At 33.7% G+C, this 16367-nt stretch overlaps 2 non-coding genes and 2 pseudogenes across 2 annotated transcripts; 2 read left to right on the top strand and 2 right to left on the bottom strand.

Annotated features, from left to right (window-relative positions):
* On the bottom strand, positions 1-1529 carry LOC128288319 (ribulose bisphosphate carboxylase large chain-like; annotated as a pseudogene).
* An 884-nt stretch (positions 1530-2413) lies between these two features.
* On the top strand, positions 2414-3873 carry LOC128288320 (ATP synthase subunit beta, chloroplastic-like; annotated as a pseudogene).
* A 4770-nt stretch (positions 3874-8643) lies between these two features.
* Positions 8644-8715, bottom strand: TRNAF-GAA (transfer RNA phenylalanine (anticodon GAA)). The gene has a single exon. It is a non-coding gene; the product is annotated as a tRNA-Phe (tRNA).
* A 2353-nt stretch (positions 8716-11068) lies between these two features.
* On the top strand, positions 11069-11142 carry TRNAT-UGU (transfer RNA threonine (anticodon UGU)). The gene has a single exon. It is a non-coding gene; the product is annotated as a tRNA-Thr (tRNA).
* Positions 11143-16367: the final 5225 nt, after the last annotated feature.

Genomic DNA, 16367 nt, shown 5'->3' with positions numbered 1-16367 from the left:
AGTAAAAGATTGGGCTGAGTTTAATTGCAATTCAACAAACCGACAGTAATTACTGGATTACAAAGTATCCATTGCTTCGAATTCAAATTTGATTTATGAAGCTGGTTTATCTCATTTTTCCACTTTATCTAATTTATCCACTGCGTCGAATTCAAATTTGATCGCCTTCCATTTCACAAGCAGCAGCTAGTTCAGGACTCCATTTGCTAGCCTCGCGGATAATTTCATTACCCTCGCGGGCAAGGTCACGTCCTCATTACGAGCTTGTACACATGCTTCTAAAGCTACTCGATTAGCTACAGCACCCGGTGCATTTCAAGGGTGTCCTAAAGTTCCTCCACCGAATTGTAGTACGGAATCATCTCCAAAGATCTCGGTCAAAGCAGGCATATGCCAAACGTGAATACCCCTGAAGCTACGGGCAGAACACCTGGCATAGAAACCCAATCTTGAGTGAAATAAATACCACGGCTTGATCTTTTCAATAAAATCATCACGTAAATCAACAAAGCCCAAAGTTATGTCCCTTCCTTCAAGTTTACCTACTACTGTACCAGCGTGAATATGATCTCCACCAGACATACGTAAAGCTTTAGCTAGTACACGAAAGTGCATACCATGATTCTTCTGTCTATCAATAACTGTGCATTGCGCGATGGATGTGAAGAAGTAGACCATTATCTCGGCAATAATGAGCCGTTAGTATTTGCGGTGAACCCACCTGTTAAGTAGTCGTGCATTACGATAGAACTCCAATTCTCTAGCACACATGGCCTTTTGATCATTTCTTCACATGTACCTGCAGTAGCATTCAAGTAATGCCCTTTGATTTCACCTGTTTCAGCCTGTGATTTAAAAATTGCTTGGCACAAAATAAGAAACGGTCTCCAGCGCATAAATGGTTGGGAGTTCACATTCATCATCTTTGGTAAAACTGCCCGCCACGTAGACATTCATAAACTGCTCTACCGTAGTTCTTAGCGGATAACCCCAATTTAGGTTTAATAGTACATCCTAATAGGGGCGACCATACTTGTTCAATTTATCTCTTTCAACCTGGATGCCATGAGGCGGGCCTTGAAAGTTTTAATATAAGCAGGGACTCGCAGATCCCTAGACGTAGAGCGCAGGGCTTTGAACCCAAATACATTACCCACAATGGAAGTAAACATGTTAGTAACAGAACCTTCTTCAAAAGGTCTAAAGGGTAAGCTACAACATATATATTGATCTTCTTCTCCAGGAACGGGCTCAATGTCGTAGCATCGCCCTTTGTAACGATCAAGGCTGGTAAGCCCATCGGTCCACACGGTTGTCCATGTACCAGTAGAAGATTCAGCAGCTACCGCGGCCCCTGCTTCCTCAGGCGGAACTCCGGGTTGAGGAGTTACTCGGAAGGCTGCCAAGATATCAGTATCTTTGACTTCATATTCAGGAGTATAATAAGTCAATTTATACCTTTTAACACCAGCTTTGAATCCAACACTTGCTTTAGTCTCTGTTTGTGGTGACATAAGTCCTCCTCACAACTCATGAATTAAGAATTCTCGCAACAACAAGGTCTACTCGATATAAATGAGGAGTTAATGAAACCTTTTCGAAGAAATCTTTCAAAAATTATCAACGAATCCGAAAGGTTCCTTATTAGACCATGGTATTTGATTCGCCAATACATCATTATTCTATATTCTTTCATATGTATGGCGCAACCTGATCCGTGTTTTCAAGTTTATAATTCCTTACTTTTTTTGAATCAAAATTCTAAATGCAAATGAAATAAATGAAATAGAAATAGATAAGAAATAGATAAATAATATAAAAATATAATATATATTAGAATATATATATAATAGAATAGATAAATATATAATAGAATTAATATTCTAACATCTAATATAAATTATATATTATAAGCTCAATAAAATAAGAAATTCACCCTTGACAGTAATATATGTTGTATATGTAAATCCTAGATGAAAACAGGCGTAATTCGGCCCTGAAATGAAAAAAAGGAATATAGATGGAAAAGGGGAGAGGTTGACGTAAAGTAAAAAAATCGATATGCTAAAATAAAATATGAAATGAAATTGAAACAAGGCTAATGAGATAGAAATAAGGAATCATAAATAGAGTTCGGGTCGAATTCATAGATAATATGGATGGTGTTGCCTATAATGATGGACAAATGAAAGACTCTCCAAAATTTTTATTTATCCACTTCCTATTTTGAAAATAGGTTGGTTGAACTTAAAATTCTTCATTGAATAAGGAACCAATTGCATGCACTTGAATTGATGGGACCAACGAAATCGAGCGCCAACCCCATTTCTTATTGAATTAACTGATCAACCTCCTGTCGAAGATTTATTTTGTATTAGATAATTTTAAAAAAATTGACATATTTCACTTTATTATGAAAATAAATCCTACTACTTCTGTTCCTGGAGTTTCACGCTTGAAAAAGAAAATCTGGGGCGTATTTCAAATCATCGGTCCAGTACTGGATGTAGCCTTTCCCCGGCAAGATGCCTAATATTTACAACGCCCTAGTAGTTAAGGGTCAAGATACCGCCGGTCAACAAATTAATGTAACTTGTGAGGTACAGCAATTATTAGAAATAATCGAGTTAGAGCTGTAGCTATGAGCGCTACAGATGGTCTAACGAGGAATGGAAGTGATTGACGGGAGCTGTTTAAGTGTTCCAGTCGGCGGAGCGACCCTAGGACGAATTTTTAACGTGCTTGGGAGCCTGTTGATAATTTAGGTCCTGTAGATACGCACAACATCCCCATTCATAAATCCGCGCCTGCTTTCATACAATTAGATACAAAATTATCTATTTTTGAAACAGGAATTAAAGTAGTCGATCTTTTAGCTCCTTATCGTCGTGGAGGAAAAATCGACTATTTGGGGGCTGGGGTAGGTAAAACAGTACTATTATGGAATTGATCAACAACATTGCCAAAGCTCATGGGGCGTATCCGTATTTGGCGGAGTAGGTGAACGACTCGTGAAGGAAATGATCTTTACATGGAAATGAAAGAATCTGGAGTAATTAATGAACAAAATCTTGCGGAATCAAAAGTGGCTTTAGTCTACGGTCAGATGAATGAACCGCCAGGAGCTCGTATGAGAGTTGATTGACTGCCCTAACTATGGCGGAATATTTTGAGATGTTAATGAACAAGACGTACTTCTATTTATAGACAATATCCCGTTTTGTCCAAGCGGGATCCGAAGTATCTGCCTTATTGGGTAGAATGCTTCCGCTGTGGGTTATCAACCCACCCTTAGTACCGAAATGGGTACTTTACAAGAAAGAATTACTTCTACCAAGGAGGGATCCATAACTTCTATTCAAGCAGTTTATGTACCTGATGATTTGACCGACCCTGCCCCTGCCACAACATTTGCGCATTTAGATGCTACTACCGTACTATCAAGAGGATTAGCTGCCAAAGGTATTTATCCAGCGGTAGATCCTTTAGACTCAACGTCCACTATGCTCCAACCTCGAATCGTTGGTGAGGAACATTATGAAACTGCGCAAAGGGTTAGCAAACCTTACAGCGTTACAAAGAACTTCAGGACATTATAGCTATCCTGGGTTGGACGAATTGTCCGAAGAGGATCGCTTAACCGTAGCAAGAGCGCGAAAATTGAGCGTTTCTTATCACAACCCTTTTCGTAGCGGAAGTATTTACCGGTTCCCTGGGAAATATGTTGGTCTAGCAGAAACAATTAGAGGATTTAAATTGATCCTTTCCGGAGAATTAGACGGTCTTCCTGAACAGGCCTTTTATTTGGTAGGTAACATCGACGAAGCTACTGCGAAGGCGAACTTAGAAATGGAGAGCAAATTGAAGAAATGACCTAAATCTTTGCGTACTTACCCCTAATCGAATTGTTTGGGATTCAGTGAAAGAAATCATTTTATCTACTAATAGCGGACAAATTGGCGTATTACCAAATCACGCGCCTATTGCCACAGCTGTAGATATAGGTATTTTGAGAATACGCTTAACGACCAATGGTTAACGATGGCTCTGATGGGTGGTTTTGCTAGAATAGGCAACAATGAAATCACTATTTTAGTAAATGATGCGGAGAAGGGTAGTGACATTGATCCACAAGAAGCTCAGCAAGCTCTTGAAATAGCGGAAGCTAACTTGAGGAAAGCTGAAGGCAAGAGGCAAACAATTGAGGCAAATCTAGCTCAGACGGGCTAGGACACGAGTCGAGGCTATCAACGCGATTTCGTAACGAGTTGGTTAATCGAAAGAATTTCAGAAACAGAACTTTCGTTTATACATCCCATTTTGATTCTGCCGATTAAATAGAATCAAATACAATCAAAAGTGAAATCAGATTTTGATCTAACGAAAATTTGAAAATTGAAAACGGAAATAGAATAGGATGAAAAGATAGAAAATCAATAAAGAAGGTAGTAGAAAACTTATTAGACACCGGGATCGATGGTATCTAATAAGTTCTACCTACTATTGATTTGAACCAATGACTCCCGCCGTATGAAAGCAATACTCTAACCACTGAGTTAAGTAGGTCATTTATTATCATAAGGAATCATAAAGAGAAAGAAAAGGACCTATTACATCGATGGATTATAAATCCAATATTACTTAAGCAATACCAATCAAACCGACCAAAAGGGTATGATTATGATGTTGGATCATGTAATATTCATCTTGACAAGAAATTATCTACATAATATGATAAAATATGTATCACAAACACAAGGGCTATAGCTCAGGTAGAGCACCTCGTTTACACGTGCGCCAATGTTTTCAGGGAAGTCTATCATGCAATCAAAAGAATTGATCTTTTGAGAAATCGATGTCTTACTCCATTACTTTGAAGGAACAAAACAAGAGAACAATAGCCTGAAATGGTTCGGTCCGATTCGGGTGTTTAGGCAAGATCCGAATCGAACCCATCATTGATTTGAGATATTGATAGGTGAATACCCGTCTATTCAATGCTAGGCATAATGAGTATAAGGACCTCAAAATGCTCTTTTCGTCCTATGAATCTTAAGTGAAGGAAGTTTCATTTTAATCAGGATGGTAGAGACTCCATTTAACTTAGGTTGATCTAGGCCAGAAGCAGACCTACGTCAAGATAACCTTCCCTCTTTGAAACATTTGGAAGTGCTCCTGTATCAGTAATGAATCAGAGCACAATGAATCAGAGCACACGGAACTGCCTTTTTTCTGTTAGAAAAATATATATACGGTAGACTAACTGATATTTCTATCAGTTAATGAAAGAGCCCAATGCAAAAAAAAATGCATGTTGGGTCTTTGAAATAGGCCGAATCATTTTGATAATAATCAGTTCGATCTGTTTTACTGAGAAGGTCTACGGTTCGAGTCCGTATAGCCTTATATTTTCGAATTTTCTATTTTATTAATTTTAAATATTCATTAAATTTATTAAATTAAGAAAATGAAAATAATATTCTTAAAACTAAAGCAAACTAAAACAATAAAATAAAGAATATCCAAATACAACTAAAAATAAAATCTAGTTTTTTCCTAATTATTGTATTCTTTGTTGATTGAACTGGTCGCTTCCAGTTGCTTGGTTAAAATCATTCCATAAGCTCGCTCACAGGAGATCACTAGAGTATAACCCTGAAAACAAAAGCGCATTTCAACGGATCCAATCGCTCTTTTTTTTTCTTGGATAAGAATAAAATAAACAAAACCCCATTTTCTTAATTAATCCTCGCGGGTAGATTGATTTTTGATTGATTCTATATAAATAGATATAAAATAAAAAATTTCTATTTATTCTAAATCTATAATTTCGAATTTATATTTAGAATAAATAGAATTTCGAATTAAAAGTTTTTTATTTCTAAAATTTAATAAATATTAGATATTAGTTAGATATTAGAATTCCTTTATTTAGAAAATCTGAAATGAAGTGAAAACGAAAAGTATTACTTGTTTTGGATTTGTATAGTATTATACTATATATAGTATAAATATATATTTATACTAGTATTATAAATTAGTACTATATCGAAATGAAATCGAAATAAGTGGAATGTAAATAAAATAGGATTAATTCAATCAATAAATCTTAAAACGCAACATGGAAACACCGCAAACAAACGAAACTGGACGATTCGATCAAACTGAATTGTTGTTTTGACTAAACAAACAGTTGCGGATGACTTGACAATGAATTCCAGGTAAGCGACTAATCCGATCTATTTTTCACATTCATAGGAGTTCGTCTATGTTTCTGCTTTACGAATATGATATTTTCTGGGCATTTCTAATAATATCAAGTGCTATTCCTATTTTGGCATTTCTAATTTCTGGAGTTTTAGCCCTGATTAGAAAGGGTCCAGAAAACTTTTAGTTATGAATCGGGTATAGAACCAATGGGCGATGCTTGTTACAATTTCGAATCCGTTATTATATGTTTGCTCTAGTTTTTGTTGTTTTTGATGTTGAAACGGTTTTTCTTATCCATGGGCAATGAGTTTCGATGTATTGGGGTACCTGTATTCATAGAAGCTTTCATTTTCGTGCTTATCCTAATTGTTGGTTCAGTTTATGCATGGCGAAAAGGAGCATTGAATGGTCTTAGTTCCTGAATATTCAGATAATAAAAGAAAGAAAAAGTCAAAATAATAATAACATTGAGTATGAATTCCATCGAATTTCCTTACTTGATCGAACAACCCAAAATTCAGTTATTTCAACTACATTAAATGATCTTTCAAATTGGTCAAGACTCTCCAGTTTATGGCCGCTTCTTTATGGTACCAGTTGTTGCTTTATTGAATTTGCTTCATTAATAGGCTCACGCTTGACTTTGATCGTTATGGCTGGTACCAAGATCGAGTCCTAGACAGGCAGACCTAATTTAACAGCTGGAACAGTAACAATGAAAATGGCGCCTCTTTAGTGAGATTATATGAACAAATGCCCGAACCTAAATATGTTATTGCTATGGGCGTGTACAATTACAGGAGGGATGTTCAGTACTGATTCTTATAGTACTGTTCGGGGTCGATAAGCTAATTCCCGTGGATGTCATTTGCCGGGCTGTCCCCTAAACCTGAGGCAGTTATAGATGCTATAACAAAACTTCGTAAGAAAATATCTCGCGAAATCTATGAAGATCGAATTAGATCTCAACAGGGGATCGGTGTTTTACTACCAATCACAAGTTTTGTCTTGTACGCAGTACTCGTACTGAAATTATAATCAAGGATTGCTCTATCAACCACCATCTACTTCAGAGATTCCTCCTGAAACATTTTTCAACTACAAGGGTTCACTATCTTCCCACGAATTAGTAAATTAGGTAGGATTTTTTTTACAGAAACAGACAACGAATTAATCTTCATAAATTGATTTCATCATAAATGCGAAATACTTATCTTATAAAATGACAAATAAAAAGAAAAGTGCGGAGAGATAAAAGATGCAGGGTCGTTTGTCTGTTTGGCTAGTCAAACACGGGCTAGTTCATAGATCTTTGGGTCGATTACCGGAATAGAGACTTACAAATAAAGCCTGAGGATTGGCATTCCATTGCTGTTATTTTATATGTATATGGTTACAATTATCTACGTTCCCAATGTGCCTATGATGTAGCACCAGGCGGACTGTTAGCCAGTGTGTATCATCTTACGAGAATAGAGTATGGTGTAGATCAACGGAAGAGGTATGTATAAAAGTATTTGCTCCAAGGAGTAACCCTAGAATTCCGTCTGTTTTCTGGGTTTGAAAGTTCGGATTTTCAAGAACGAGAATCTTATGACATGTTGGGAATCTCTATGAAAATCATCCACGACTGAAACGTATCTTAATGCCCGAAAGTTGGATAGGGTGGCCTTTACGGGATTACATTGCCCCAATTTTTATGAAATACAAGACGCTCATTGAATGATAAGAAACTAATACAACTTCGAATATTCAAGGAATATTTGTACATTCTCTTCTAGCTCAAACAGAGGAATTGAGGTTTCATTCGTATTCTTATGGATAGGCTAATAAATAAAAGAAATAAAAGACAATACATCATTGAGATTCTCGATTTTTGAAGAGACTTTTTATTTATATTTATTTTATTTCGGACGAGCTGACAATAGGATGAACAACAAGGGTTCTGTACCGTGAACTTTGTATCGCGCACATCACTTAGATGAACTCTAGAGAGTCGCATAGAAGGAATGAAGAAATGGAATATGAAAGAGAATACAAAGAAATAAATGAAAGGGATCGGCTTTATTTGTACTGTAGCTGAGATGAGTCTTGGTTATTTCTATCCTTGAACTCCTCTAGACCTGACTTTTGTTGGGCCTTTCAACCAACTATTTTTATTTTAATCTTTTAATTAAATATGAAGTATTACCATTCTTTTGAATGAGAAGCCGCAGTGTGAACAAATAAAAAGAAGAGGAAAGATAAGCAAATTTTGTCTTTACTACATTATAATAGACACATTAGAATAGACTCTTTGCTCATTTTAAAAAGAAAAAATACAAAATAAAATAAATAAAGAGAGGTTTACCTCAGATACCTAGCTAGATAAGTATGTATTATGTCGATCCATATCAATTAATTTGTAGAGTAGATACTCACAAATTAATCATATGCCAGAACCAGATTTGAACTGGTGACACGAGGATTTTCAGTCCTCTGCTCTACCAACTGAGCTATCCTGACCATTACCGACGCATTATCCTCATAATACTAGATGACTTGGGTCTATGTCAATTAAAAATGAAAACAAAAAAAACGAAAAAGTATTAAATTAAAAGTCTCGAACAGGAATTTCTTGGATCTTCAAAAGGAAGACTTTGTAAATTTCCATGAGTAATCATATGTATTATGAATCATTCAAATAGGTATTCCTTGCTCAAGAGATTTACGTATATCATATATATATCACATCACACTATATCACAAGACTTGTGATAAGAGAACAAAATTCTGCTATGCTAGGATACGCTTGTAAAACGGCAAAGAATAGGATGAATGAGAAACATGAGGAACTTTGAACCACTAACAAAAAGGGTAGGATAAAATAAATAGACAGCAAACGGGCTTTTTGGGGTTGGGGATAGAGGGACTTGAACCCTCACGATTTTTAAAGTCGACGGATTTTCCTCTTACTATAAATTTCATTGTTGTCGGTATTGATATTGACATGTAGAACGGGACTCTATCTTTATTCTCGTCCGATTAATCAGTTTTTCAAAAGATTTATCAGACTATGGAGTGAATGATTTGATTAATGACTATTCTATTCGATTCTTTCTTCAACTTGGAATCGATTCACAACAATTCTTTTTATTTTTCATATTTTCATATAAATATAAATTGATATTGCATATAATAGAAATAAAAAAAAAAATACGGGTTCGGTTCGTCTTTTTTGAGATAGTTTTTCATTAGTATACCTATAAAAAAAATAGGTATATCTTGCATCCTTTCTAGAGTTTCGATATTCGATATAAGGATTCCTTTACCAACAGTCAACCCCATTTGTTAGAATAGCTTCCATTGAGTCTCTGCACCTATCCTTTCCTTTTTTTCTTATTCTCGCTTGCTGAACCTTTGTTCATGTTTATTTTCGTAAAATAATAAAATAATAGGATTTGGCTCAGGATTGCCCATTTTTCATTCCAGGGTTTCTCTGAATTTGAAAGTTATCACTTAGTAGGTTTCCATACCAAGGCTCAATCCAATTAAGTCCGTAGCGTCTACCAATTTCGCCATATCCCCTTTTGTGTCTTGAGATTAGGATCTCATTAGGATGCCCTCCTTCCCTTTCTCCTCCTTTCCCTTCTTTCATTTGTTTATTTTCTTTCGTTTATTTATTTGCTTTTTATGCGAAACCGTTGAATTTAGTAGATATAGATACAGATTCTTATATCGAAGGGTCTTTACCTATTTTCTTGTTTGTTTATCCGTTTTCGTCTCTATCGGAGACCCATATTAATTTTATTTGGTCCAAAATATTTTATCATTTCTGTATTCGCAATTCAATATAGATGGGTATTTATAACATATATATGTCCCTCTTACTCTCAGTTTTCAGGCAATTTGGTGGAATACTGAAGGGTCGATTCTTTTTTCGTCTTAGCTTCTGTCTTTATGAATGAAAACAAAAGAAAGGAGTCTCATTATGATCTGGATTTCATTTCTATGGGTTGCATCTTTTTCTTTAATTTCATTTTTATTCTTATTATTAGACTATCCTATATAACCATAATAACTAAAAAATAAAATGAAAATTGAATTTATCTATTAAAAATGAAATGAAATTAATTATTTTTTTATAGTATAATAGCTAGAACTAATTATTTCTATTTAATAACTAGAACTAATTATTCCATTCATTTCTATTTCGAATTCGAAGATAATTCAAATTTTTGAGTCTAAAAGAGTTTCATTCTAATTATCTAGACTTATAACGTTTCATTTATATAATCATAAAATATATAACTGCATAAAAAGATTTTGACTCTAATTATCTCTATTTAGAACTCTAAACTAAATAGAAATAAATTTAATCTAGATTAAATCTATTAAATCGATCGATTAAATGAAATTATATAAAAATTTTCTATTTCTATATAATTTAGATGTAAAATATACTAAAATATAAAATAAACTAGAAAATAAAATGGAGTCAGTAATATTAGTAATATTACTATATTAATATAAAAGAAATATAACTAAGATATAAAAAGATATTAAATATATTAAATATATAAAATATATAGATAAATAATAAATATATATATAAAATTTTAATTTAAATCGAATTATTAGATTCTATCAACATTAGAATATTAGATTGAATCTACCATTATTATATTAAATATGTTATATTTATATTAAGTTTATATTAAGTATGGCATTAAAAATTAGAAAAAATTCTAGTTTTTCTAAATTCGAGTCTCTAATTCATATTAATAATTCATATTAATTATGAATAACTAATAGATAGTTAATAGATAAGATCTAATAGTTTGCTGAATCCCTATGGATACCAAATTTCTATTATTTGAGCCTGCTTAGCTCAGAGGTTAGAGCATCGCATTTGTAATGCGATGGTCATCGGTTCGATTCCGATACCGGCTTTCCTATTTGTTTGCTTTTGCCTTTTTACATAATTTAGAATGTTTTTTTTGAAATCAAAGAACAAACAGTGAAAAAGCTTTTTCCCCTTTTCTTTCCAATTCTTTCCAAAGGTCAACAATCTGTTTATTATCTCGTCGAAACTTCCAATTAGGGATCAATTTGAGGAGTTAGATCTTTGCAGAATAAATCAAGAAAAAAAGGGAAACTCTTTTGGTTTAATTTATTTATCTATTTAATATTATATTCAATTTATTTATATATTATATCTATTTTATTATATATATTCTAAATATTTTATATCTAAATATTTTATATATTTTTATATTTATATATTAATATTATTTTTATATATTATATATATATTTATTTCTATTTTGTATACATTATATACAATACAAAAACAAAAAGTAAAGTATGGATATTGATCCAATTCATCTCATTTATTTGTAGTACAATCCTTCAGTCGATTTCGCTTCATTTAGTTCAGTTTTAATTTCGGTTTATGAAATTTCAATAAAATTCAAATTAATAAGGAGTCCTTATGTCACGTTACCGAGGGCCTGTTTCAAAAAATACGCCGTCTGGGGGCTTTACCGGGACTAACTAGTAAAGGCCTAGAGCCGAAGCGATCTTAGAAACCAATCGCGCCCCGGTAAAAAATCTCAATACCGTATTCGTTTAGAAGAAAAACAAAAATTGCGTTTTCATTATGGCCTTACAGAACGACAATTACTTAAATACGTTCGTATTGCCAGAAAAGCCAAAGGGTCAACAGGTCAGGTTTTACTACAATTACTTGAAATGCGGTTGGATAACATCCTTTTTCGATTGGGTATGGCTTCGACTATTCCTCAAGCCCGTCAATTAGTTAACCATAGACATATTTTAGTTAATGGGCGTACAGTAGATATACCAAGTTATCGCTGCAAACCCCGAGATATTATTTCAGCGAGGGATGAACAAAAATCTAGAACTCTGATTCAAAATTATCTTGATTCATCCACCAATGAGGAATTACCAAAACATTTGACCTTTCACACATTACAATATAAAGGATTAGTCAATCAAATAATAGATAGGAAATGGGTTGGTTTGAAAATAAATGAATTGCTTGTCGTAGAATATTATTCTCGTCAGACTTAAACCTAACTAAAATAACAAAACAAGGGTTCTGCCCCCTTTTCACCTGAGTTAAGGTTAAGTAAAGGAAGACAGGGGAATGGGTTTGATTCGAGATTTTCTCCTATTCATGTATGATAGATACAAGGAGATTTTCATCCCCATGCTATTTTACGTATTCCATATTAAAAGGAATTGGGAATAGAGAACTAAAGAAGGGTCTAATTTTTTAGTATATGTTCTTATTTGATACATTGTAGTCAGTTACATTGGCGAATTAGGTGAAGGTGGAAAGAGAGGATTCGAACCTCGGTAAACAAGAGTCACATAGCAGTTCCAATGTTACGCCTTGAACCACTCGGCCATCTCCTACATAATTATTATGGCTGATACCCGAGCGAATAGCGAGTTACTATATTAGATTGTTCGATAGGTACGAACAATATCAATTCTAACTAGGAAACTTGCTATAAAAATAGAAAACTTTTCATCACTTTTTTTATCACTTTTTCTTTAGCCTCCGCTCGAAGAATTTTAAAAATGGAATGGGTCTACTTTTATGTTATTTCGTACTGTACACTTCCTTTGTTTGTGAGATCATTTTATTTTCTCACGAGGGGTAATGAAAAGAGTTATAGAATGGATTGCTACCTATGCCTAGATCGCAGATAAATGGAAATTTTATTGATAAGACCTTTTCAATTGTAGCCAATATCTTATTACGAATAATTCCGACAACTTCAGGAGAAAAGAGGCATTTACTTATTACAGAGATGGTGCGATTTGATTATTATTATATATATATTTTACTTTATTCTCTTTATTCTTTATTTATTATTTACTTTTTTATTTACTTTACCACTCTCAGTCTTAGGAAAAAGACACATTATTCAGAATAGAAAAAGGCTATTGAAAACAAAAAGAAATCTACGCTTGTTGAAGGTGAAGTTTATAAATAAAGCAATTCCTTCTGTCGTGTATCCCCGATTAATGCAACCTCAGATGCTTCAATTGTTGATTCGAGTATTGAGCGAAAGGTTACACCTATGGGTCTGTATTGTGGGTCAACCCTACTACACTAGTACCAATAGGCGGCATAGAGGAAGAAGCACTACGCCTAGGAATCAACAACACGAAAACTTTGTTATTAATGATTCCTTTTATCGGGATCGGAACTAAGAGAAATGGTTGGGACAACAAACATCCATCTTGTTCGTACTTTGGATACCCATATAACCATCGAAGATTGTTGAAGTGACTAATTCCTGGAAATTAAGGAGCGTTGAGAACAAAGAAATTGTTGGAGTTTACTTTTTTATCTAGTACGAACACGCTTGATGGTAAGAAAAGATCTTTGCAAGAGGGTTGGCTAGAGATTTCTTGTAAAAACATTAGCCCTGCTCAGTTCATAATGACAATATTTCGACCTTTTTTTTAATTCCATGGATTATTCTCATTATGCACATAAAGGAGGAGCCGTATGAGGTGAAAATCTCATGTACGGTTTTGGAACGGAGAATTCTTTGAATCGAATGACGACCGTAACGGATGTCGGCTCAATCCGAAGGAAATTATGCGGAGGCCTTACAGAATTATTATGAAGCTATGCGACTAGAAATTGATCCCTATGATCGAAGTTATATACTATATAACATAGGCCTTATCCACACAAGTAATGGAGAGCATAAAAGCTTTAGAATATTATTTTCGAGCACTAGAACGAAACCCGTTCTTACCACAAGCTTTAATAATATGGCTGTGATCTGTCATTACGTGCGACTATCTCCACTATAGAAATAAAAAAGGAAAGAAAGAGCAAATACGCTAGTAAATAAATACGCTAGTAAATAAACACGCTAGTAAATAAAATACTAGAAAAAAAAATAGGCTTTCTACATATTGCATCGTCCAAAAAACGATTTTTATCAGCTGTAACAAAAAAAGAAACTTCATAGAAGTCGAAATATGAAGAAATATATATGCCTAGATACTTTATTCTATGGATAAAGATCTAATTGATAGAGGAAGCACCGTAAAGATCAATTAGCGAGGTTTTGAGCCGATACAATAAATAAGAACTGCTTATTTATGTCATGATATGAGATAAAAATTAGGAATCGACTTATGTAATAGAGCCGATCCCCTAAGTTATTGAGCAGCGGTGTAGCATCAGATCCCAAAGACAGTAAGTCTTTTTTATGAGGAAGAAGTCTTTTTCAAGGATTCTATATAAATTTCTATATGATATGAAACCGAGATAGTTACCTTTCAGAAAAATCTAACGGACGACAGCCCTGAAATGCCTATGCTTTATTTTTATATGAAACAAATATGAAGGAATTCAATTTTTCCATTATTGTTCACTAATAATAAATTACTGGCGCAGAGTCAAAAGAAAAGGGAATTGTGACACGCCACCGTTGATGAATCACTTCTGATAAATCCGCTTATAACAAGCTCTTATATGATTTCGAGTAAAATCGAGAACCATTAAGCACAAGCAAATGCGCAGTAACACTTTTGAAGTATCAAAAGAATGTTACTCACATGTATCAATAATAAGACTTATTCTTTCTTTGGTGTCCCTCATTAAGTAAAAGCCAATTATCTATCCAATCTAATATTAATTGATGCCTGAACACTCAGAGACTTTCATCCGTCTGTATACAAAGTATCTTCCAACCCTTCTACAACCATTCATTAGTTAATTAGACACTCCTGTTATCCAATCTAATTCAAGACTCTAGTAGCCACTCCATTAGTAAGGGGGCCCATATCAAGATTTACTGATTCCTTCCACTACTTTAGTTTTTCCTTGAATCCTAGACGTTAGGAGACGTTAGGATTTCGAGTTTTTTGTTGATCAGGCGACACCCGGATTTGAACTGGGGAATAAGGGATTTGCAGTCCCCGCCTTACTGCTCGGCCATGTCGCCAAAAGGTTACAAACAAAAAAGGAGAGTATCTCCTTCTTTTTCATTTTAGATCGGATCCATACCTTCAATTGGTTATAGTATCTCAAGACACACAATATCTAAAAACTTTCCCTTTCTTTTCTATTGAAAAGAAAATGTGGATTCTCAGTTACAAAAGTAAAAATTCAGGACAAATAAATTGGAACCATTAACTATTGACTGCAAATTTATGGACGATTCTTCTTCACTTGTCTTTTCTAATGGTATAAGAAAATAAAACTGATACATAACTAAAATTGATTTTTTTCAATAAAAAAACTTTCTTAATTTCAAGTATATATAATAATATAACAGCAATTATCAGTCTATGTAAACCCAGAGCATAAGTTGTTACACAGTTATAGTTATCTAATGAGGTATTTTATCTATCTAGATATGATGTCCATAGGAATCAGCAAGAAATTATCGTGTTTCAATTTTTCATTGAATAGATTAAAATAAAAGAAAAATAGAATTTTGATAGAGCACGCCATGTCTTGTCTCCATTAGAGCGTTATAATGGAATAAAAGAAAGACATATATAAATAGAAATGCTATATCTGCACCTGTTTAATAAATAGAAGCCCTTTCGTACGCACTTCAATCATATTCTAAATATTCTACTAAAAATAAAAACTAAAAAGTGGGTAAAACATCTATCTTCTCTGCGAATCGTTTTTGAACAATGGAGTCCATGAAAAATTAAGCGCTAGAAAAATCAACTCTCCCTATATATATATTTTATGATTATTTTGTCTTTATCTCAACGAACAGATCAAATCAGGAATTCCTTTCATTTTCTGGTATTCAATCGGATTGGAATATGTAATATCATAAATAATTGTAGAAATTATTTTTTTTTATATTCTATACAAAAACAAAACTCCATGCGGCTAAATGGCATTTATCAATTCTTTTCTGTATCTGTTTGTTATAAATATAAATTAAAATTTGAGTATAATTTTCTTCTTCCGTTCATACGCATTTCATATTTCATACATTCCACATATATTATATGGTATATGGAGTTAGATAAAATTTCATGTGATTCAGTAAACAGAATAGAAATTCAATTCCATCATTATTAGATCGATTCGTAGGATTCGATGAAGAATGAAAAAGAATGATTTTTTGAGAAATGGGAAATTCAAA

The sequence above is a fragment of the Gossypium arboreum genome, unplaced genomic scaffold (assembly GCF_025698485.1).
Source record: "Gossypium arboreum isolate Shixiya-1 unplaced genomic scaffold, ASM2569848v2 Contig00202, whole genome shotgun sequence".
NCBI classification, from domain to species: Eukaryota; Viridiplantae; Streptophyta; class Magnoliopsida; order Malvales; family Malvaceae; genus Gossypium; species Gossypium arboreum.
Note: the sequence above shows the minus strand (reverse complement) of the source record. Positions and strands in the feature narration are given on the sequence as shown.